Source organism: Heterocephalus glaber, unplaced genomic scaffold (genome assembly GCF_053883595.1).
Source record: "Heterocephalus glaber isolate CG9 unplaced genomic scaffold, H.glaber_assembly_v1.0 deba00001730, whole genome shotgun sequence".
Classification (NCBI taxonomy): domain Eukaryota; kingdom Metazoa; phylum Chordata; class Mammalia; order Rodentia; family Bathyergidae; genus Heterocephalus; species Heterocephalus glaber.
In genome coordinates this window covers 1,606,741-1,630,365 of record NW_028258441.1, presented here as the reverse complement: position 1 = coordinate 1,630,365, position 23,625 = coordinate 1,606,741, and the positions used below count along the sequence as shown (strand labels likewise).

The following is a 23,625-nucleotide window of genomic DNA, read 5'->3' as shown; positions in this document are numbered from 1 at the left end:
GAATCTTCAAATCACAATTCAGACATGATCACCACATTGTGTTTGGTTAATCCGTATCTTATGTTCCTTTACTTTTCTGATAGTTTCTCCTCTTCCTTGTTTCTGGTTAATGTTCCCTGAGTCTCTCTAACATGGCTCCTTCTCTACTCAGCCATGTTGGATCTTTCCTCAACTTCTGTGATGTGACTTCTCCCCTAGTCAGCCATGATGAATCCTCTATTCCAGACTTTTTCCTTGTCCAAGATCAGGTCTATTGTTTGGTAGGCACTTCTGCTGTACCATGCAGAGGGGAAACAATGCAGAGCCAGCTCCAAGTTGACGGTGGCTGAGCCAAGGTGTGGAATTCACAGTTGTGGAGTTGGTTGGGCTCCAGCCCATGGGTCTGTATTTTCCACCAGGGCCACAGGGCTGTTTCAGTAGTCATTATCTTGTATGGATACGATACCAGTTACATTGAATTAGAGGTCTACTCTACTCCAGCATGAACTTGACTTATTTTTAAATTTTTAATTCTAGTTTTAAAAAAACATATAAAACTTGTTGGTGGGAGTCTTAGTGATTTTATCATTGCTGAGACATAATACTCAACACCCACAACTTAAAGGAGAATAGGTTTATTTTAGCTTACATTTTCAGTCTATGTTTGGCAGGCTCAAAGGCAGAAGCAACATGGTAGAAGGACTTGCTATGCAGGAAAGCTGCTCACATCATGGTAGCAAGGAAGCAGAGAGATAAGAGAGGACCCAAGGAGGGATACATACCCTTCCAGGTCCCACCCCATGATCTGCCTCTAATTGGGCCACACTTCCTAAGAGCAAGTCAGCTATAGCTTCCTGAATATCCAATCATCTTCCAAAGCCCTACATATGAGTGCATGAGATTTTTGGAACTCATTCTTGATCTAAACCATAAAATTTTGCCACAACATCTAGAAGACTCATGTGCATCTCTTTGTGCAAAATACATTTAGTCTATCTCTAAGAGTCACCAAAGTCTTAATGGTTCAGAACTGCTGGAAAGTCCAAGTCTTAAGTTCTCCTCTGAGACCCAAGGCAAACTCTTAGCTGTGAGTCCCTGAAAAAATAAAAAAGAAAGTTAAACACTGCTGACATACAATGGTACAGAGTAAACATTTCCATTCCAAAGGAGAGAAATGGGGAGGGGATAGAAAGGAATGGGACCAAAACAAGAATGAAACCCAGCAGGGCAAATATTAAACCTTGTAGCTCAATGTTCAGTACCCAGGGAAAGTTGTGGTGAGATGTGAACTTCAAAGGACTTGGGTGGTCCTACTCCTATTGCATTGCCAGTTGCAGCTCTCATGGCCTCTTTGTTGGGTTGGCTCTGCTCACTATCCATGGCACTACTCAAATGTTCAATATTTCTGGCTCCTCCAAATTCCTGGGGTCACCACTGCACTTTTGGCTTCATCCTCACAGCTTCACACAGTACCCTTTCATGGGCACACTCTTTGACTTTCCAGGATTTCTTCTGATAGCTGGGTGGAAAACTCCTTGATGCCACAAATTTTGCATTCTGCATGCCTGTAAATAAGCACCAGCAAACATCTGCCACCAACTTGAGCAGTACCCAGGTCCCCTTGGATTATGACTACAAAAGTCTCTATATGCCTGGACGGCTGAGAACTGTGAACTAAATCACAATGAACTAATTACTTAGAGGGCCTTTCTTGAACAACTCATCCTGGGGGTCTTTTCTCAAAGCAAAGTCTTCTAAAGGAACTTATCTTTACTCTTTAAAAACTTTTTTCTTTTTAATTCATTTTTTTAGCACATGTTTGCAGTATATAGTGATTACATTCATCACAGAGAATTGACACATACACATAACACATCTTATTTCTTTTTACTCTCCATTCCCCTCCCCTCACTCTCTTCTCCCTCCATTTTTGTATCCCTTACCCATTTGCAAACAGGTAAATACATAAATAAAATGTGGTATTTATGCATGATGGAATACTAGTCTGCCATAAAGAAGAATAAATTTGAATAATTTGTAGGAAAATAAATGCAGCTAGAGACCATAATGTTAAGTGAAATAAATTGGACACATGAGCTTAAATATTGTATGGTTTCTCTTATACAAGAAACTCAAAGTATAAAAATTTTAAAAGTCAAATAAACTAAATAATACATAATATCTTGATCCTTTTACACCCTTAAGTGAGAGAAGGGTGGGGGTCTTTCTGATTCCAGAGATGCCCTCAAGGCATATTTCCTATTGTCCTGATGAAAAATAATTGGCTTTTTAAGTGCTAATCTTTTCAGTAATCATGCTCTCCAACTCCTGAACTTTGCAGGAGCTTCCTTTCTGAAAAATCACCAAACATTTCAAATGTGATTTTTTTCCTGATTTTCTTTGTAAATTTTGTTTAAAGCAACTAGCAGTACCCATGCATCAGCCTGAATATTGGACTACCTTGAAATTTCCTTCACTAGATTAATTAGTCCACCACCCTTAATCTCAGTCTCCCATGAAATTTCTTCCAGAGCAAACACACATGGCCTCTAGCCCAACTGCCAATGGAGTCCTTCCAAACTGAAACCTCCTGTGTCTAGCCATTACTGTCTCCATTTCTACAGTATCAGCATTTGGTCTTCTAAGATCTGGCCAGAATTTTCCATCAAGTTTGGCTTACAGCATTCTCCAAACCTTTCCAAATTCTTCCTGCAAATCAGTTCCAAAGGCTTTTGAACCACATGGTCAGGTAGTAACACAGCAATGTCCCCACTTCTCTGATACCAAAATCTGTCTCAGTCACTTTCTCATCACTAGGACATCAATACCCAATACCTGAACATTAAAGGAGGATAGGTTTATATTGGCTCATGTTTTCAGTTCATGGTTGGCAAGCTCAAATACAGAAATGATGGGGTGGCCTGCTGCAGAGGAAAGCTGGTCATGTCATGGTGTCCAGAAAGCAAAGAGAGAAGGGAAAAGCCAGGAAGGCTTATTCTTCCTGGTCATGTCCCTAGTGACCTGCCTCTAACTACTCCCCACCTCCTAAAAGCAAGTCAGCTATAGCACCCCCAGGATCCAATCACCTTCTAAAGGTCTCACCTCTGAGCACATGAGAGTTTGGGGTGGGAGATTTTTCCTGATCTAAACCATAACAATAGGAATGTGAACTGGTACAACCATAATGGAAAACAATATGGAGGTTCCTCTACACATTAAAAATAAAAGTACCAACTGACCCAGCAATCCAATATATATATACATATATATCAGGATGTCAAAGAGACATACACACTCCCATGTTCTTTGCAGCACTATTTCCAATAGCCAAAGACATAGAAACAATGTAAGTGTCCATCAACTGATGAATGGATAGAGAAATTGTGGTACATAACACATTGGAATATGATTCAGCCTTTCAAAAGAAAGGACAACATGGACTTGAGACAACATGGATTAATGTGGAGGAACTTATGCTAAATGCAATAAACCAGACACAGAAAAATATTCCATGATTTCACTTATATGTAGGATCTTAATTTTTTAAAAATGGAATATAGGCCTGGGTGTGCAGCTCAGTGTTAATGTGCTTGCTTAGCAGAAGGCCCTGGGTTCAATCTGAAAAAAGAAGTGGAATATATAGAAACAGTAGAATAGTAGTTACCAGAGGCAGAGAGGGAACAGAAGAGAAGGGGGGGTGGAGGTATATAGGTCACAGTACAAAGTTGCAGTTATGTACGATAAGTCTAGATATCCAATGTACAGTATGATAAGTATTATATACAGGAAATTTGGTATGAAAATACCAAGAGAAGTAGGAGTAAGTTCCTCTTACAACACAAAAAAGTAACTAGGTAAGTAGGTAGATTACATTAATTTTCTTGACTGTAGTAATTCTTTCATCATATATTTATATATATAAAAATATTATATACCTTAAATATATACAATAAAAACAAACAAAATAAAAAGAAATTTACCATCTTAATCATTTCAAGTGCATGGTTCAACAGCATTTAGTATACTCACATTGCTGTATTACAGATCTTTAGAACATTTTCATCTTGCAAACCTGAAATTCTACACCTATTTCCCCAGGTTTAGCCATTCCTACTTTCTTATTCTCAATTTAACTACTTTAGATAGCTCATATAAGTAGAATCATACAGTATTCATCTTCTTGTCATTGGCTTATTCCACTTAGCATAATGTCCCAAGTTCCACCTATGTTGTACAATAAGACAAGATTTTCTTCTTTTTGAAAGTTAAGTGGTTTGTATTCCATTGAGTTATGCATACTACAATATCTTTATTTATCTGTTGATGGACATTTCTACCTACTGCGTATTGTGAATAATGATGTAATGAATATAGAGGTGCTAATTTCTCTTTGAGATATTACTTTGAATTCTTTTCTTTTGTACATATTTTAGTGTTTTGATAATAAAACTATAAAAATGTAAAGAAATAAAGGGGATTAAGGGGATAAAATGTGTGAAAATTATAAACAAATTATGTTAGAAACTGAATTTTTATAAATATTTAAACTCAATGTTTAAATAGTCTCTTTCCAAAAATTTAATATCAATCTTATCTAGAAATAGAAGGAGGTAGATGAGATTCTCTAGCTGAACATCATTTTTACAAAAGAAATATAATCGATGTACATGTATCAAACAAACTGATGAAAAAAAATATTTTTCTCTCATATTTATTTTCAAGCACATGTTTGTATTCTCTTATATCTGTACAGGAAGGAACACTTCAATTGGCCTCCTAATGTTTCTTTTGATTGTGAACACTGAATTGTAATTAAAAGGCATGCACTTAGCTCCAGAATTTGTGCTGTCTCAGTATTTGTGTGGATGCAAATTCAGACACTTCTCAGTTTCAAAGTGATTATGATTATTAGATTTCAAGTGACCCTTTTAATCTTTGTATTTCGCCTGGTTTTATGCCAGTATAAAAAAGCATACAGTAGGTAGTAAGTGATAGCTTTGAAATATGATTGTTCCTCTCCTCTAATGTATTACAATGGAGGAAAATAAAACAAATTATTAGTGGGTGAATGAAAAACAGATGAAAGTGACTTAGGAGTACCTGTGCTCTATGTTTCAATAGCTTTATGACAAGATATATGCTTCAGAATTATGAATATTTCTTTTCATGGAGAATCTTCTCAGGCTGCCCTTTATGACTTGGCTCCATGTATTTTAATTTTCTACAATTGTAGGTAATAATATGATTCTAGAAACTGTGCTAATTTGTTATTCTTCATCTCACATTTGTTGGTTTATGTATGCCAGTCACATGTAGGCCTAGAGAACTAATGGAAGTGGTGTTAAAAATGCATGCCTTCAGCAAAGTTTTCTTTCCTTGGGTAGGACTGCAATTTGATCCACATTCAAGTAGAAACTATTAGGATGTGTCACTACAAAATGGCTGCAAATATCTAAAAGCTTAATAGACTGTATGGGCAAAGACCATTCACCAGGAGCACTGAATGAACAATCATGTATATATATTCTTTGTCTCAATAACATGGCCAGGGTGTTAGACACAATGCAGAGTGTGCTGGAGGCACTTAGTACACTGGGGAAATTTGTCATATACTCCTTCAATCTTTGCCTACTGGCTTACCCTACCACTCAGGAATATTACTCTATGCTACTTAGATAATAGCAGAACTAAAATTTTAAAAGAAAGATAAGAATAGGCAGCATCCAAAAATTAAAAAAGAGAACTGAGGCTCTTGCAAGTTTGGCCTGAAGCATGAAAGCATATAAATTTTTCTGGATACTGTATGGTGGAAACTAGCCATAATTCTTCTCCCAGGGTGCAGACTTGCCACCTGTGCTCTCCTCTAATTATCTTTGATCAGGCTTATGTGGTAGGAAGTTATGTTTCAGTGGATATGATTGGGCCCAGGGCATAGCTAAGTCTATAATTACTAGCTGGTTAAATCAGAACTCTTTTAGAGTCTAGCAGCCATTTGTGTAAACTGCCTCAATATTTTTAGACTATAAACTTGTCCTTTTATGCCTCTCTGGAAACTCAGAAATGAAAAAAAATAGCTAAGGAAAAGCAAATGTCACTAAATTAACAGAAATGCAAAATGAGAACTAGCTACAAGCAGGAGAAGTATTCATTGTAGAGAAATTATGTACTTGCTCAATTACCTTTCACAGAGCAGAAAGAGAGGCCTTTAGGATACTTCCAGTTTAGGAATACCAAAACTTTAAAGTGTGCTCCTCCATTTGATCACTGAGAATATTAGATAAAGAATAGCTATCAGGAAACCCGAATTCAAATCTCAACTCTTCCACTTACTTTGTGGATGTATGATGATGTTACAGAATATCATTTAAACCTTTCTGGTCTTCAAATTTCTCATTTTTAAAAACTTCCTAACTATATCACAGGGCTATTATGAAGATCAAATGAAATAACATATAAGGAGCATTCAGTGTTAACCTTGGAACAGTAGTTACACTTAATGCTTGATAACAACAATAATAATTCCTATTATTGAAGCAAATAGGTTTTCTTTCTGGGTTCTCCAGAAGAGACAGGCAATTCCTATGCCTACAACCTCTGTCATTTCCTGCCAATTGCTAATTAGAATTACATGACAGAGTTGATGAAGGGAACTCCTTCACACTGAAGTGAGCCAGTTATATTCCTACTTGAGATTGAAACTGAAAAAGCCTACGCCCAAATGGTATGTTTTTCCCTCTCTATAATGCCACTGAAATGGCACAGTTGATAAGGTTGAAGAAATCAATGCATAAACAAGTTAATTATTTCCAAAGGAAATGAATACTTGTATAATTTAATGCAAGTGGTGCTTAATAAACAATTCTTTCACTGAGTAAACAAGAGGGAAATCGTGAGTAGTTTAGAGACATCTAAGTGAAAATGCTTATGGCACCTTATGCAAGTATTCCTTAAGACTTATATTCTATCTATATTACTGCTCATCTCTCAGATATGTACCATTATAAGAATCTGGTAGCAAAAATATGAAAATATCCCTAATCAAGTGCATATGTGTGGATCCTGCACTTTGTAAAAAAAGGTGGATTAAAAAGAATTGGAGTCACTTGTTTATGTACTTGGGCAGCTGCGCTGTTGGATCAATGCCACCCTGATTCCCCACTGAAACAAAGAAAGCAAACTCTGTTTTCAAAACAATAATGCCTAACACTTTGGCCAAACAGTTGTCTCCAAATGTTATCCTCCTTAAAGAACACTGTAATAATTATGAATATATGATTAAACAACATTTAGAAAGATTACCTGTGTGTGTGAGGTGTTTAACTTTTCTCATTTTAAGCCACCAGGACGATGGTCATTTACTTGGGCTTTAAAGGGCAACACCTGACATTTGGTCTGCTGGATTTAACAGGCTGCTTGTAAGCTTAAAGGTTTTGCCCAGTTAAATCAAGTTTTATCACAGAGGCTATTTGCAACTTTACACTGTCTTACATAAAATGTCAGTGTTTACTTTTGCTCTGAGCTAGGCATAGCACCTGAAGGTTTGTCCCTGAGTAGCTCTGAAAATAGAAGGTCTTTGTCTTCAGGGTTATGTTCTTAACCTCCCACAAACAACCTATGTGAAGCATTCCTTTTCACTAAGGTTCCTCTAAGGCTTATGGATGACTGAGCAACAGGAGTCTTTTGGGGAACATTATGCTCATAACTCTCTGCCACATTGTAAACAGCCAAAATGCTTTCCTTTATTTTTTTCCTGGTGGAGGAAAAAAACATATTTTGATGATAAGCTTGAGAAATATATTTTCTATGGCTTCTGTGGAAATAACTATCTCACTCAGTCTGGGAAGTTAAATTTCAGCTGGGCTTGCACCACAGCTTGGCAGGCCTCTTGTTGACTCCCTCGGGAATTTCTTACAACAGTTGTTCCAAATCCAAACTGTTTCCACTGCTCTCAAGCCTTCAGCTCTACCCCATCTGTACCTCTTCTCACAGATGACCTCACCACCCATTTCACTGCAAAGATTGTGGCCACCTAGGCTCCCTCATTCCCCTTCTTTCTCCAAAATGTATAATACATGGTGCTTTTGCCTGTATTCTACCACAACCATTCTGTCTGAAAACCAGCCATGTGTCACTTTGTCCTTGCCAAGACCATGTCCTCTACTTGGACGCTTGACCTCATCCCCTCTTCACTCCAAAGAAAAAGTTTTGTCAGCTATTTTGAGAGACTCCTTCCTCACAGTCTATTCTATATTGAGGGTTCCCTTGGCCTTGATCCAAGTTAACATCAAATTTCTCACCTTCCTTTCACAAATCAAACTTCTCACTGACTCTTTTCTTTGGATTAGTTCACTCCTTAACCCCTCGCAACCTAGCATCGACCCTCCAATCTCTTACTTCTATTCAAACTGCTGTCTTGAAAGTTAACAATGATCTCATAATTGGCATTCAATGGCTTTTTCTTAAAATGACCTTGCTGCACTACTGATCATTTTATCTGTCTTAAAAGTTTCATAATAAGTAAAATAAATCAGACACATAAGCTTAAATATTGCATAGGTTCTCTCATATGAAAAACCCAAATTATACAGAGCAAAATAAAACACAGATACAATAACAGGAAGTAGGGTTATAAATCTTTCTCAAACTTAAACCAGAAGGGGATCAAGAGATGGAGGGAAGGGGGATGGAGGAAAGAGGGGAGGGAATGGGGTTGAAAAAAGGAATTAAGATGTGCTATGTACATGTACCAAATCCACACAAGGAATGTAAACATTATGTACTGCCGACATGTACTCATGAAAAAATGAAAGAAAAAAGAAAAAAATCTTTCTTTGGCTTCCACGAAACTACCCTGATTTTTCTCCTACTTCTTTGACTGCTTCTGCTCTGTCTCCTTTATTGGCTCTTCTTCCTCTATCTAAAAAATATAGGCATTCCCTACAGGTCTTGTCATTGGCCCTCACCTTTTCTATACTCTTGCATTTGATGAACATACTCACCATTTCTTTTGAAAAATTAATACATTTGTGCTGCTGATTTTTGTTGTTGAATTTGATATTTTTGGCAATCACTTTACGTAGTAATTCCACATATTCAACTGACTTCTCTGTGTAGATATCTACTTAATCCTCCTCATTCAGCCATGAATCCATCAATTATTTACTGAGCACATACCATGCAAATAGAGTGACTATACAGTTTGACATTCTAACTGGGGTTATTCTAAGTGTGAAAGGCAGCACTATTAATATTTATGTCAGAGAAACAGGCATAAACCCTGGTTGTCCTGGGCAAACTAAGACACATGGTAACCCTAAGTAGAATACTATCTAAGTATTGTAAAACAACAAAAGTTAATTGTAAATTCATCCTGCCCGCAAAGACCATTTAGTATAGCAGACTGACAACATATGCACATAAATAAACATAGTACTCTTAGGTGATAACCTGATAGAAGTTCAGATAAACTATACTTGGTTTTCAGAGTAAGAAGAGATTTATTTTCATGAAAGTGTCATTCAAGTAGCTCTTAGACACATGAAGACGGTGATTGGGAGGGAGGTGGAGGTGAAGGGAGTAGTATGAGCAGTGTGCTACAAAAAGTGCCACATCTAGGGGGGCAGTGTTCATATTGTTCACATCTTCATTACTTGAATTTTTTATATTTTAATAACCTTTTTTGTCATTCCAAGAGTAATTTATATATTTATTACCAAAAAATTATAGTAGATGCGAGAGAATGCCATTTTCTAGCAGTCAGTAAAATGATACGAAAAAAGACAGAAATAAGGTAGTTTGAAGAAGAGACACCTTTTTCCATTTTGCACCAAGAATCTGTGACTGACTGACTGATGATGATCCTCAGCATGTGCAAAAGCATAAAAGAGAAAATTGTGACACACAAATAGAACAGAGAGGGTACCCTGACTAAAGCATTGGGTATATGAACATATAGTGAAAAAAACTTGGAAAAATAGATTCAGACCACATTGTGAATGCCCTTGAATATTAGTATAAGAAAGTCAAACCCTAGCCAGGTAGGCACAGATCAAGATGATTTTAAGAAATTACCTTGGAGGGCCGGGGATTTAGCTCAGTGATGCTGCACCTGCCTCACAGGTCCTGAGTTTGATCCCCAGTGCCAAAAAAGAAAAGAGAAGAAAAAAAAAGAAATTATCTTGGAGCCAGGCATGGTGGCACATGTCTATAATACCAGCACTCTGGAGCCTAAAGCAGGAGAATTGCCCCAGAGAGTTCGAGGCCAGCCTGGGCTACCTAGTGAGTCTAAGGCCACCCTGAACTACATAGCAAGACCCTGTGTCAACACACCCCCCACCACCAAAATGAAGGTTTCTTAGGACCAGGCTGGTGGGACAAGCCTGTAAGCCCAGTACTCTACTCGGGAGGCTGAGGCAGGAGGGTCACTGCAAGTTTGAGGCCAGCATGGATTACTGAGTGAGCTCAAGGCCAGCCTGATTTACACACTAAGACCCTGTCTCAAAATAGTTACCTTGGGACCAATGTACAAAATAGTTTCAAGGGCAAAGACTAGAAGTGGAGAAGCCAGTAAGAAGGCTACTGGCTTTTAGTGTAGGCCAACATGTCCCACAGTGAGCTCTGTGGAGCTAACTCTACTTCTTCTGGATTTTAATAACTGTATAGCAGGAGGACAGAAGCAAAGAAAGTTGCCTGGTTTAATTCAACTGTAGCATCATTCCGTGGATGTGAGCAGCCTACATCTCTCTGAGTGGTCCTGCCAGTGTTTCACCATCACATGCCCAAAATCCAAACTCATCTTCCCCCTCAAAACTATTTCTTCTGTGGGCATTGCCACGAAATAAAGGTAGCATAAATACTATAGAATTTCAGAGAGGAAATTCAGTGCTGAAATGGTAGTGCCATGAAATAAAGACTCCTTCTAGGTGTAAACTTTGATGTCGTCATGGTCCAATATAAATGCAGATATTCCAGCCATTGTATCCACATTCCAGATGGTACACTGAAGGAAAACAAAAGAAGAAATGTTTGAGCTTTACCTTCTTAAGGAGATCTCCTAAAAATATTTTATCATATGCTTACTTTAATCTCATTAGCCAGAACTCAGTCATGTGGACACATGCAAGGAAAGCTGAGAAAGTGTCTTTTAGCTGAATAACAGTATTCCCAGATAAAAATCCAGTTCTTCTTATTTAAAAAAAGTAAGAATAGATATTCAATATTAGGAAGTTAACTGGCAGTATCTGCCACAGAAGGTGAAACTGTTAAGACTGGTAGGGAGAGCAAGGCAAGGAGGAGGTGTCAAGGATGACAAATTTTCCAGTCTGGGTATCTGAGGAAAGTTTCTCTTTTACTTACATCTATACCTAATTGTGATATATTCCAGAACAGATTTATGTGTTTTAAAGAGGAGCTTTAAAATAGTTTCCCCTCTTGGAGCAGAATAGAAGATTCTACACTAAGATGGTCCCACTAGCAGACTTGGTTGTAACTACACATACAAATCAGCATGAGAAAAGAACCATTTGGTGTCCTCCTACTGTAGACTACAACAGCATTAGCAGGAATCACAGTCTATATCACCAGAACCTCAAACAGATGTTATAACATAATGATCCTATTTTACTATCATTGGGCCTGGAAATTATATTTCCAAGGAGTTCAAATACATTTCTGTTTTTTATATTTTAATTTAATATACATGATAGTCATATGAGCTGGGTAAGACACACCTAATCTAATACTCATTTCACTGATAAGATCAGGAATAAATTGATGGTTATGGTCATAGTGTTTCTCAGGTGTATTCTAGCACCAAGTCCTCTTCTGGACTTTCTAGCAAGCCAAGTTTTTTTTCTCCCAAGCAGGCTGGCTCGCGTCCCTTTCTGTGATACACCAAAATGTACCTGAGTGCACATAATGAGCCAGGGTCAGGAGTGAGATTAGGCCTAGGACTTGACTCTCCACATACCCAATCTTGATCTACATGAGCCAAATATTATTACTGTATTTAACACAGATGGCTTTCTTTCTCACACAGAACTCCCCATTTGCACAGGCCAACCACCCAAAAGTATATCCAAAATATGCTGCTAGATTTCCAAGAACACAGACCAAAATGGGTGAGAACCATCTTCCAAAGAGACCTTCTCTATTCTGGACTTGATTAGTGGATATAGGAAAGAACAAAAGGGACTAAGAAAGGGACAGAGTAGAAAAAGGGACTTATTTTTTGTTTTGGTTTGCTTCTTTTTGGTTTTGTTTGGTTTTGGATTTTAAAAGAAAAAACTACTGACCTAAACAACATCTTAATGAGACAAGTCAGTATTTACAGTCCTTAGGAACTTCTTGTAACCTTTCTGTTCCTCATCTGTTGAGCATTTTGACCAAGATCACATACCAAATCAGTGACACAGTCATCATGCAGCCTGTAGTGCCTGGTTCCCAGTTTCTTATTTTATATAAGCCAAGTGACAGAAAAGAGGGGGAAAATGGGTCAGAGAAACAAAGTGGCCTAAAAAAATCTGTGTTTCAATATAAAGCAAATTATGCAAAGATGTGACATTTCTCATCTATAAGCAGAAAAGCAAGTCAAGGCCTTGACATCCTTCTTTTCCAATGGCTATACAGAGGTATGTTTCAATGGTTAGAACAAAATTATGAATCTACTGTACCGTCACTGTCAACTTTTATCTGATGAAGCTCCATTTCTTGCAAAGTTAGGAAAACAAACAAGTTAAGCAATTGGCTAATGCAACAGAGCTATAAAGATCCAACTATGTAAACAAAGTATGATGTATGCTGAGCAAAACTTGCTTAAACCCAAAGACAGATTTTTAAAATATTAGTTGGTAATATCCGCCCCCCCCCCTTATCTCTCATAAGTTTCCAGAGCTTTCCATAACACTACTTGGACTAATGCACTGTAAGGAAAAAAAAAAAGACAGATGACACCAAGTAGCCCTGTTCAAGGCAAAACTGACTAAAGTAAAGTTGCTAGTACAGCTGTGAATGTGCCCACTTAGCTGTGCTTCTCCTTCCACACACAACACTAACTGTCTGCTCCCCAAAACAAAGGTATTCCAGCAAAATTTCTATATTTTCTCCTACAAGCATAGTTGTTTATAGCCATCAGGCTTACAATGGGGCATCGGGAGTAGGTAAGGACTGAGCAAATGAATATTCCCAGGCCCTCCTTAATCAAAGTGATTGTTCTTCACCAAACACCAACCAGAAAGCCCCTCTAGACTACTATGCAGGATTCTTATCTGTAATGTATTATAGATATCTCATCGCTGAATGTCAGGGTGTGGAGAATCCCAGAATACTAGTGATAAACCATAACTCTGGAATGTTACCTATTAGAAACTGCCTAGTAATTCAAGAAAAGAAAGAGGCTTACATCTGGCCCATCAACATCCTGCCTGCCACTTGCCCTACCTGATCCACCCCAATGACCCCAAACAAGGAATCTGAATTGTTGTATCCAACAATTTGGGGGTTATGGGTCTGAAGTGGAGTCCATCAGGGCTTTCACATAGGTAAACTGTTGGAAGGCTTATCTCTGCTCACTCTGAGTGGGGTGAATCTTTTCTCTAAATAATTGCTCAGTATTACACACCACAATCATCTTTATTGTTCTCAAACCACTCATTTATGCTTGCCCTCACCACCCACCACCTAGTATTCCGACCCTTGGTTCCATAACTCAAGATCAATATCCGTATTTGGTCCCCTTAAGTTTTGGTGACACTTTGTGCTCCCTTCCAAGACCAGAGTTTTGCATCTCATCCAGCTTTTGCTTTGCTTGTTTTTCCAAAATAGAAGTGGAGTCATTTTATTTAAATTACAAAGTACTGCATGCTCACTGCAAAAACTAAATAGGGAGACAGAGAGAAATACAGATCAATAGAGAATGATATAAATATGAAAAAAGTTATCTAAGATCCCACAACCCAGATGGTGCCCTCTTCTGGCTTTGCTAAAAATTTCTTCATTAAGTCCTGAGGAAAACCACCCAATCAAGTTGTACCAAACTCTGATACTCCCTGCTATTTAATTTAATTCCATAGGCACAGAATGAAAAACTTTAGAACTCTGATCATGAACACAGTGAAAATACTTGAAATTTTCTTCCTCACTGTACAAGGTGAGGAAGTGGGACCATCGTGCCTGTCAACATTTAAAGCTCAGAGACATGTTAGTCACCTAAGGCAGACATCTGAGATGTGTAACCAAATAACTTCAAGTATCTGACTTGTACCTCCCCAATCCCCAGAGCAAGCATACTCAGACATCCATTTGAGGCCTTTAAGAGGTTTAGGGAAATTGAGATATTAGTGTGTGGGGGGGGGGTGTGCACGTATATACACAAATAAGACATTCATATATAATGTCATCACTCAATCATTTTAAGCTGTGTGATTTTTTTTTAAATCTCATGTTTCTGATTTAAACTGAAAATCCTCAAATAGATGTTTTAATTTTTCTGAAACAACTGTCTATTCCAAGATGTTTAAGATTGAAACTTTGCAACAGTATTCTCTTAAAACATGATGAAAAATAAAGACAGGGTGACTTTTACTATACTAAGACAGCAATCAATTATAATTGGTTCTCAGTACTCTCCCTCCATCTACTCAAATCTTGTTAAAATTTCAATTTTGAACTGCTTGTGATTATAAAATAAGGGAAGATCTCCACCTTATGGTGATAATTTGAAGTGCACCAAGGAAAAGGCCACTAGACTAAATCCAATTTTGGGAATCTTTGTTGCAGACTAAATCTTTCAAAAGACTGTAAATCTTTTCCCACAGTATGCCAAAAATGGCAAAATGGATAAGGTGACGATTAAACAAAAACTTCCACTTGGTTATTGGACTTAGTGCTGGACAAGAAAGTACATTTAATGTGGCAACACAATGGAGCATTTTTACTTGATACACTAATAGTAATAATTATTATTATTGAATACGTGTGCAATAGGCTATTCTGTGTGAAGTACAGATATATGTACATATATATGAACATATGAATTTAGCACACAATCCTACAATGTAGGCACTACTATGAATTCCATTTTACAAATGGTGAAACTGAGGCCTAGAGAAGATAAATAAATTATGTGTGGGCATTACTTAACTTGAATCTTAGCCTGTCAAGGATGGTAAATAGGACCTGGTGCCTTCTCCTGTTCCTTTTGCCCCCTAACTAGTAGCCATAATGTGTGAGTGCATCTCCATCCACATTGGCCAGGCTGGTGTCCAGACTGGCAACACCTGCTGAGATCTTTACTGGCCAGAACATGCCATCTAGCCTGACGGCCTGATGCCAAGTGATAAAACCATTGGGAGAGGACATGACTCCTTCAACATATTCTTCAGTGAGACTGGTGCTGGCAAACATGTGCCTGGGGCAGTGTTTGTAGACCTGGAACCCATAGTCATTGATGAAGTGCGCACTGGTACCTACTGCCAACTCTTCTAACTTGAACAGCTCATCACAGGCAAGGAAGATGCTGCCAATAACTATGCCTATGGGCACTATACCATTGAGAGAAATCGTTGACCTTGTTTTGGACCAAATTCATAAACTGGTTGACCAGTGCACAGGTCTATAGGGCTTCTTGGTTTTCCATAGCTTTGGTGGGAGAATTGGCTCTGGGTTCACCTCCCTGCTGATAGAACGTCCCTCTGTTGACTACAGCAAGAAGTCCAAGCTAGAGTTCTCCATTTATCCAGCCCCCTGGTCTCCACAGCTGTAGTTGAGCCCTACAACTCCATCCTTACTACCCACACCACCCTGGAGCACTCTAATTATGCCTTCATGGTAGACAATGAGGCAATCTATGAAATCTGTCGAAGAAACAAGATTGAGTGCCCAACATACACTACCCGCAACCACATTATTATCCAAATTGTGTCTTCCATCACCACTACCCTCAGATTTTATGGAATCCTGAATGTTGATCTGACAGAATTCAAGGCCAACTTGTTGCTCTCTCCCCATATCCACTTCCTTATGGCCACATATGCCCTTGTCATCTCTGCTGAGAAAGTCTACCACGAACAGCTTTCTGTAGCAGAGCAATGCTTGCTTTGAGCCAGCCAACCAGATAGTGAAATTTGACCCTCAGCAATAGGCTTGCTGCCTATTGTACTATGGTGACATGGTCCCCAAAGATGCCAATGCTATTATTTCCACTATCAAGACCAAGTGCAGGATCCAGTTCCTGGACTGGTGCACCAATGGCTTTAAGGTTGGTATTAATTACCATCCTCCCACTGTGGTGCCTGGTGGAGACCTGGCCAAGGTATAACAGGCTGTGTGGATACTGAGAAACACAACAGCCATTTGTGAGGCCTGGGCTCACCTGGACCACAAGTTTGATCTGATGTAGGCCAAGTGTGTCTTTGGTCACTGATGAAGGAATAAAGGAAGGAGAGTTTTCTGAGGCTCAGGAGGACATACCTGCCCTAGAGAAGGAAGTTGGTGTGGATTATGTTGAAGGAGAGGGAGAGAAAGAAGGAAAGGAATACTAGTTATCCATTCCTTTACACCTTTGCAGCATGTCATACTCCCAGAACATCAGCTTCATCATAGCTGACAATCACTAAGGTTTTTGTTTAGATTGCCTTCACTTGATTATGTCTGTGATCTTCTGTGATTATGTCTCTTTTCCATGTGTACCTCTGTGATTTTTCTGTCATGTCACAAAGTAAAGGCTTTAAGAAAAAAGGACAAGTAAATTGCTTAAGGCCACACATCTAGTAAGTGGTAGAGTCAGATCTAAACCACTATGTCATATTGTCTTTCTATAGATCAAAATTGATATGGTCTCTATCAAAATAAACAATCTTAGGCCATAATGTTGTTCACATTCTTAAAATAGCCAAAGGCAATACAAGCCCCATTGATTCTATTTGTGCTCCTTTTATGGCTACCATAGATGTTTAACTGTTTTAGCTCCCATACTCTTCCCTACCCTGAAAAGTATTCCATTTGTGAGCTTCAGTAGAAAGTTTCATAGCTGAGAGGCTAGGTTTTGTGTCCTTTCACCATCTATCATCTGCCTTTTCCTCCTCCAACCTCTTTCCTATCTCAGTTCCTTCAAACATCATTCAAAATCATGTTGAAAATGACACATTCGTAAAAATTCGCCAATGTTAATACAACCAACATCAGAATTTTTCTTAAAACATTTATTTCTAAAATATTTGTTCTTCTGTGTGTTTCTTAATTTGGTAACATATTATGTGTGCATGTGTGTATGTGTGTATTTCAGTTTGAGCAAACACTAGCTCTCATGGAAAATATTAAATAGTTTTTTCCAATACTTCCAACACTGCTACTAAAGCCACATTCCATTAAGGAAAAAACCTTTCCTCGTTCATTAATTCAACAAAACTTTATTAAGCATTCACTACTCCTAGGCTCTGGAAACACATCAATGAAGAAGCCAAATATGGTCCCTGCCTAATGGAACTTATAGTTCTGAATATCATCCAAAATAGAAAAGAAAGAAAGAGATTATTCTGATCTGGGGTGTCTTTTTTATATATATATTTTAAATGTATTGCCTTCACACATACAGCTATTTATCTTTGACAAGGAGCCCCAAAACCCAAAACAACAACAACAAAATCAAAACATACAACAAAAGAAAGACAGCCTCTTTAATAAATAGTGCTGGGAAAACTGGATATCTACATGCAGAAGATTGAGTCTAGACCCATGTATCTCACCATGTGCTAAATTTGAAAATTGAATCAAAGATTTAAATGTTAAAACAGACACATTTGATCTGTGGGAAGATAAAATAGGTACAACTCTTGAAGACCGGTGTAGGCAAGGACTTTCAGAACAGAACTCCAATGGCACAAGAAATAATACAGAGAATCAACAATCAAAAAAATGAGCAGCCAAAATGAATAGACACTTCTCAGAAGAAGTAAAAAAGATCAATAAATACATGAAAAAACGCTCATTATTGCTAGCCATCAGAGAGATGCAAATTAAAACTACACTGAGATACCATCTTACCCGAGAAAAAATGGTTATCATCAAAAAAATCTAATAACAATTGCTGATGAGGATGTGGGGGAAAAGGAACTTTACTACATTGTTGGTGAGAATGTAAACTCGTACAACCACTATGGAAATCAGTGTAGAGATTCCTCAAAAAACTAAAAACAGAAATTTCATCTGACCCAGCTATCTCCCTTCTAGAAATCTTCCCCAAAGAGCTAAAATCATCATATTACAGGAAGACATACATACCTATGTTTGGAACGGCATAATTTATACTAGCTAGATCTTGAAAACAGTGAATACCTCCATCAATAGATGAATGGATAAGAAAAATGTAGTATTTATACCCAATGGAGTATTATGCTGCCATAAAGAAACATTTGAGGCATTTGTAGGTAAGTAGATGCAACTTGAAAACATAATGTTAAGTGAAATAAGTCAGACATACAAGCTCAAATATCACATGGTATCTCATATATATATATATATATATATATGCAAAATAGAATATGGGTAAATAGGAAGTAGGTAAAAGTTCAGACACTTTCCCAAATTATACATTCTATTGTTTAAAAATATCTCAATATATATGCTAATTTCTTTCATTTATACTAATAGTTTATTTTAGTTCATTAAAAAGAATGTGCTATCATCTGTTTCATTTTTGCAAGAAACTTTTTGGTTTATGTCTTGTAGTGAGTAACTGCTTTGAAGATAACAATACACAGTGGAATAACTATTGTTATTCTCTTATTATTTGGTTAGGAAATTTTATATTTTCATAAAATAAAATACGATTTTAAAAGTGTATTGACTTCAAACTAGAGTTATCATCATGTATACCATCCAGCTATATAACAAAATAAGAAATTTACTATCTTTGTAATGCCACTAACAAAAAGTAAAACCTATGAATATTCCAATAGGAAGAAACAGGATTGTAGGATGGTATTTTTCTCAGACTGTCAAAACATGAAAATCAGAGGGGCCTAGCACTTCCCTGGAAGCCATTCTGTCATCCTGGATTTTGGATTTGGAATTCCTTGCTAAGCTAGAGGAAATCTGGAAGTAGCTCAGCCTGACCCAAATGAAAATTTTGGATAAATTCTTTTTTGACTTTTCATGCCAGTGATCCTTGGGCTCTGCCCAAATTGCAAACTCTAGCTGGACATCAACAATCCAACAATTTTCTTAATGGCAAGTCCTCTACCTCTCTTCTCTACCCATCATCTTGTTCCTTCTCCCATCCCACCATTTCTACTACATAGTCTGTAACTCATTCCACAGTAAACCAAGTCTATTCCTAAGTCTGTCATTTCTTCCCTCCACACTCCTCTATTTCCTGCGGCTAATTGGAAGCTGGGTCTCTGCCCTATAGCCCCACATCTCACAGAGCCATCGCAGTGTTGCTCTTTCTTGCACAACCTGTATGATGGGATGAGGGTTAGGGAGAGCTACAGTATTATTCTCCTTACACCTCCTTTGCATTTCCTAAAACAGAGGTAGGCAAACTTCTTTAAAGTACCAGATAGTAAATATTTTCAACTTTGTAGGACCAGCTGGAAAGTAGTCAGTAAAAAAATGGACTTGGCTATGTTCCAATAAATCTTTATTTACAGAAATAGGCAGGAAAACCAGATTTTACTCAGAGGTAGTTTTCAAAGCTTTGAACTATTAATCTTTCACACACATGAAAAAATTCTTAGCCATGGGTAGTGATGCAGGCCTACAATCTCAGAACACCTGGGGGCTGAAGCAGAAGGATTGCAAGTTTGAGCCCAGCCTGGATAATTTAGTGACTTAGTGAAACCTTGACTCAAAGATTATTTTTTAAGGGCTGGGGATGTTGCTCAATATGAGGCCCTGGGTTTAATCCTTATTGTCATAAGAAAAACCTTATTTGAAAATCACACTAACTCTTGATCCATCCTACTTCACCTTGCTCCTGTTACATTATGGAACTCCTGGTTCATCTGTGTTTACTGAGAACTCTAGCATCTGATTCAAAATCCACATCAAATATTACCATTACTCTGGATGACTGCCAAATCCACAAGTATGAAAAATATACCACCATGGTCACACAGTACCTTGACTTCCTCAATTCCAATGACTTTCACCTCTGCTCCTTTTCAACAACCCATACTTCCTTCTTTGACACATTCAAGCCAATATCTTATTCTGACTATAACTCCTATTCTTAAGGCTTTCCAACTCTTCCCTGCACTTTGACCTCGAATCCCTTCCATTTTTTCCCAGTTAGTCACTGCCTAGGGGTTCATTTTCCTCCTACCCATTTTGAACATCAGTCACTTTTTTTTATTCATTAAGTTTATTGGTACATTTTAGGTATACAAAATGATGACATTCATCATTAAGAATTTGTATCTTTACATGATATATCTTGGTTCTTATTTTTTCCCCCATTAACCTGCCCTCCCTTCAATCCCTCTACCCCTCGCTATTTACAAATATTTTGTTTCCATCTTTTCCTTTTCTCATATTTATTCCTTTCCCTTTCCCTCCCCCTTTCCCTTTCCTTTTGGGCCTTATCTTCCTATTTCACATTATCTACTCTACATTTTGATCCTTATTTACAGTTTCAGTTTCTCACACCAGAGAAACTATTTGATATTTGCACATGTGTGTCCTATTTATTTCACTTAACAGTACGGCCTCAATGTGCAACCATTTAACTATAAATGTCTCTAGTTTATCATTTTTTATAGCTGAGTAGTACTCCATTTTATTTTTTTAAAAACACATCTTCTTTATCCAGTCACCAGTTGATGGGCAATTGGACTGTTTCCAAGATTTAGATATTACAAACTGTGCCGCTATAAACATGGGTGTACATATATCACTGTGGTATGATTTTTTTAATTTTAGGGGGAACATAACTGTTGGTGGTCTCTCCAAAGAGAGACCTGAGACCCCGGAGAGCACCAACCTTTAAAGAAAGTAAAGGAGACAGCCTGGGGGACGAACAGCAGTTTACTCCTCTGACACTGTTCGACAATCACAAAGGCAAGAAGTAAGGCTTTTATACATGTAGGAAAGCAGCTTAGTTATTTGGCTATTGTCTTTCTGATTTTAACCTCTGGTGACAAGTGACTTTAAGTGACTCTTAAAAGCTACAGGTGAATTTACAAGTCCCTCGTTTCTGTTCACCAATCCCATACATCAAAGAGCACACCACAGCCCTCTTCTTATCAGATGGTATCAAGAGAGCAGGGCGACTTCAGCTGAAATCAAGCCCACCTGCCCGCCACAAACATCACAGATGTGCATAGTGAGTCGGTATCTCTCTCACCACCCACAGAGTCATTGGGTTGCAGTCCTCTGATCCCAGGCAATGGTAAATAAGAAAACTAGGAAAACCTGTTTTTCTCCCGGGAAAATTTACAATGTCTCTTAAAGTTTTCTGGCATTCTTTTAACAAACAGACTTGTGGAATTTCCCAGAAACGACTTAGTTTTCTCGGTTAACAAACTTCTTGTGATCTATTCTTACAACTTGATAACTAAATTCTACAATTTCCCACAATAACCAACACAGGAATAGCTGGGTCAAATGGGCCCTCTAATCCAGGTTTTTTTGAAGTATCTCCACATTGATTTCCATGGAGGTTGCACTGGTCTACACTCCCACCAGCAGTGGAGCAGGGTTCCTTTTTTCCCAAAACCCCACCAGCAAGTTATTGGTTAGTTTCTTTCTTTTTTTGGAGGGGGGCACTGGGGATCGAACTTGGGGCCTTACGCTTGCAAGGCAGGCGTCAGAAACACTGAGCTAAATCCCTAGCCCTATTGGTTGATTTCTTTTTTTAAAATTGAATTCTTTTATTGGTACATTTTCGATACACAACACAATTACATTTCTCATTGGGAATTGTACCTTTACATAATGCATCTTGGTTCTTATTTTTTCCCCATTCCTAGCCCTCCCGTCACCCCCTGCACCCTTTCATATTTACAAAGACTTTATTTCCATTTTTTCCATTTCTCAGCATTTTTCCTTTCCCTTCTTTCCTTTCCCCTGCCCCTCCCACTACCCCTACCCCTTTGGACCTTTTCTTTCTATTTTACATTATCGATTATTCATTCTAATCATTGGTACATTTTAGCTATACAATATAATGACATTCATCATTGGAAATTTGCACCTTTACATAATCTCTCTTGGTTCTTATTTTTCACCGTTGCCCAGCCCTCCCTTCAACCCCTCCATTTCTCCCTATTTACAAAGATTTTGTTCCTATTTTTCCATTTTCTCATATTAATCCCATTCCTGTCTATCCTTTACCCTAGCCCTCCCACTTCCTTCCCCTTTGCCCCTTTTCTTCCTATTTCACATGACCTAATATACACTTTAGTCCTAATTTACACTTTCAGTTTCTCACACCAGAGAAACTATTCAGTATTTATACGTGTTTGTCCTATTTATTTCACTTAAGAGTACCGCCTCAGTGTGCATCCACTTAGCTATAAATGTCTCTAATTTCTCATTTTTTATGGCTGAGTAGTGCTCAATTTTATTTTTAAAAAAACAACCACATTTTCTTTATCTGGTCTCCAGTAGATGGGCCTTTGGGCTGTTTCCTAGTTTTAGCTATTACAAACGGTGCTGCTATGAACATGGGTGCACATATATCACTGTGGTATGATTCTTTTAATTCTTTGGGGAAGATTCCCAGTAGGGGAATAGCTGGGTCAAATGGGACTTCCAGTCCTAGTTCTTTGAGGTATCTCCATACTGATTTCCACAGTGGTTGCACCGGTCTACACTCCCACCAGCAGTGGAGCAGGGTTCCTCTTTCCCCACAGCCCCGCCAGCCTTTGTTATTGGTTGATTTCATGATAGCAGCCATTCTTTCTGGAGTGAGGTGGAATCTCAGCCTTGTTTTCATTTGCATCTCTCGAATGACCAGTGATGTTGAACATTTTTTCATGTATTTATTTGCTATTTCTACTTCTTAGTCTGAGAAATATCTGTTCATTTCAGGTGCCCATTTTTCAATTGGGTCTTTAAATTTGGGAGGTCTGATCTTTTTCAGTTCTTTATAGATTCGAGATAGTAGACCTTTGTCTGAGGAAGAGCAGGTGAAGACTTTTTCCCCCATTGGGGGTTGTCTCTTCACACTGTTGATGGTTTCTCTTGCTGTGCAGAAGCCTTTTAATAAGAAGAGATCCCACTTGTTGATTGCTTGTGCTAGTTCATGGGCAACTGAGGTTTTGTTCATAAAATCTTTTCCTACACCTATGTCTTCAAGGGTTCTACCTAACCTCTGTTCCAACTGGTTCAGAGTTTCTATTTTAATATTTAGATCTTGAATCCATTTTGATTTTAGTTTAGTGCATGGTGAGAGATACAGGTCTAGTTTTAATCTTTGGCAAGTTGATCCCCAATTTTTCCAGCACCATTTATTAAAGAGGCTATCTTCCCTCTACTGAGGGTGTTTGGCTCCTTTATCGAAGATGAAATGGCTGAGTGTGACTGGCATTGTTTCTGCATCTTCTAATCTGTTCAACTGGTCCTCAAGTCTATTTCTTTGCCAGTACAATGCTGTTTTTATACAGTACCTTTGTAGTATAGTTGCAGGTTGGGGATTGTGATACCCCC

The 23,625-nt window shown here is 38.1% G+C and overlaps 1 long non-coding RNA gene and 1 pseudogene across 1 annotated transcript in view; one reads left to right on the top strand and one right to left on the bottom strand.

Annotated features, from left to right (window-relative positions):
* Positions 1–598: 598 nt before the first annotated feature.
* LOC110347145 (uncharacterized) overlaps positions 599–23,625 on the bottom strand; it is a 116,876-nt gene continuing 93,849 nt past the window's right edge. Inside the window, exons 6-9 of the long non-coding RNA XR_015446850.1 lie at positions 10,669–10,978; positions 10,051–10,101; positions 1,242–1,544; positions 599–1,074 (exon numbers count right to left, since the gene is read on the bottom strand). This is a non-coding gene — a long non-coding RNA (uncharacterized LOC110347145). The remainder of the gene's footprint in view (positions 1,075–1,241; positions 1,545–10,050; positions 10,102–10,668; positions 10,979–23,625) is intronic.
* LOC101722677 (tubulin alpha-1B chain-like) lies at positions 15,199–16,764 on the top strand (annotated as a pseudogene).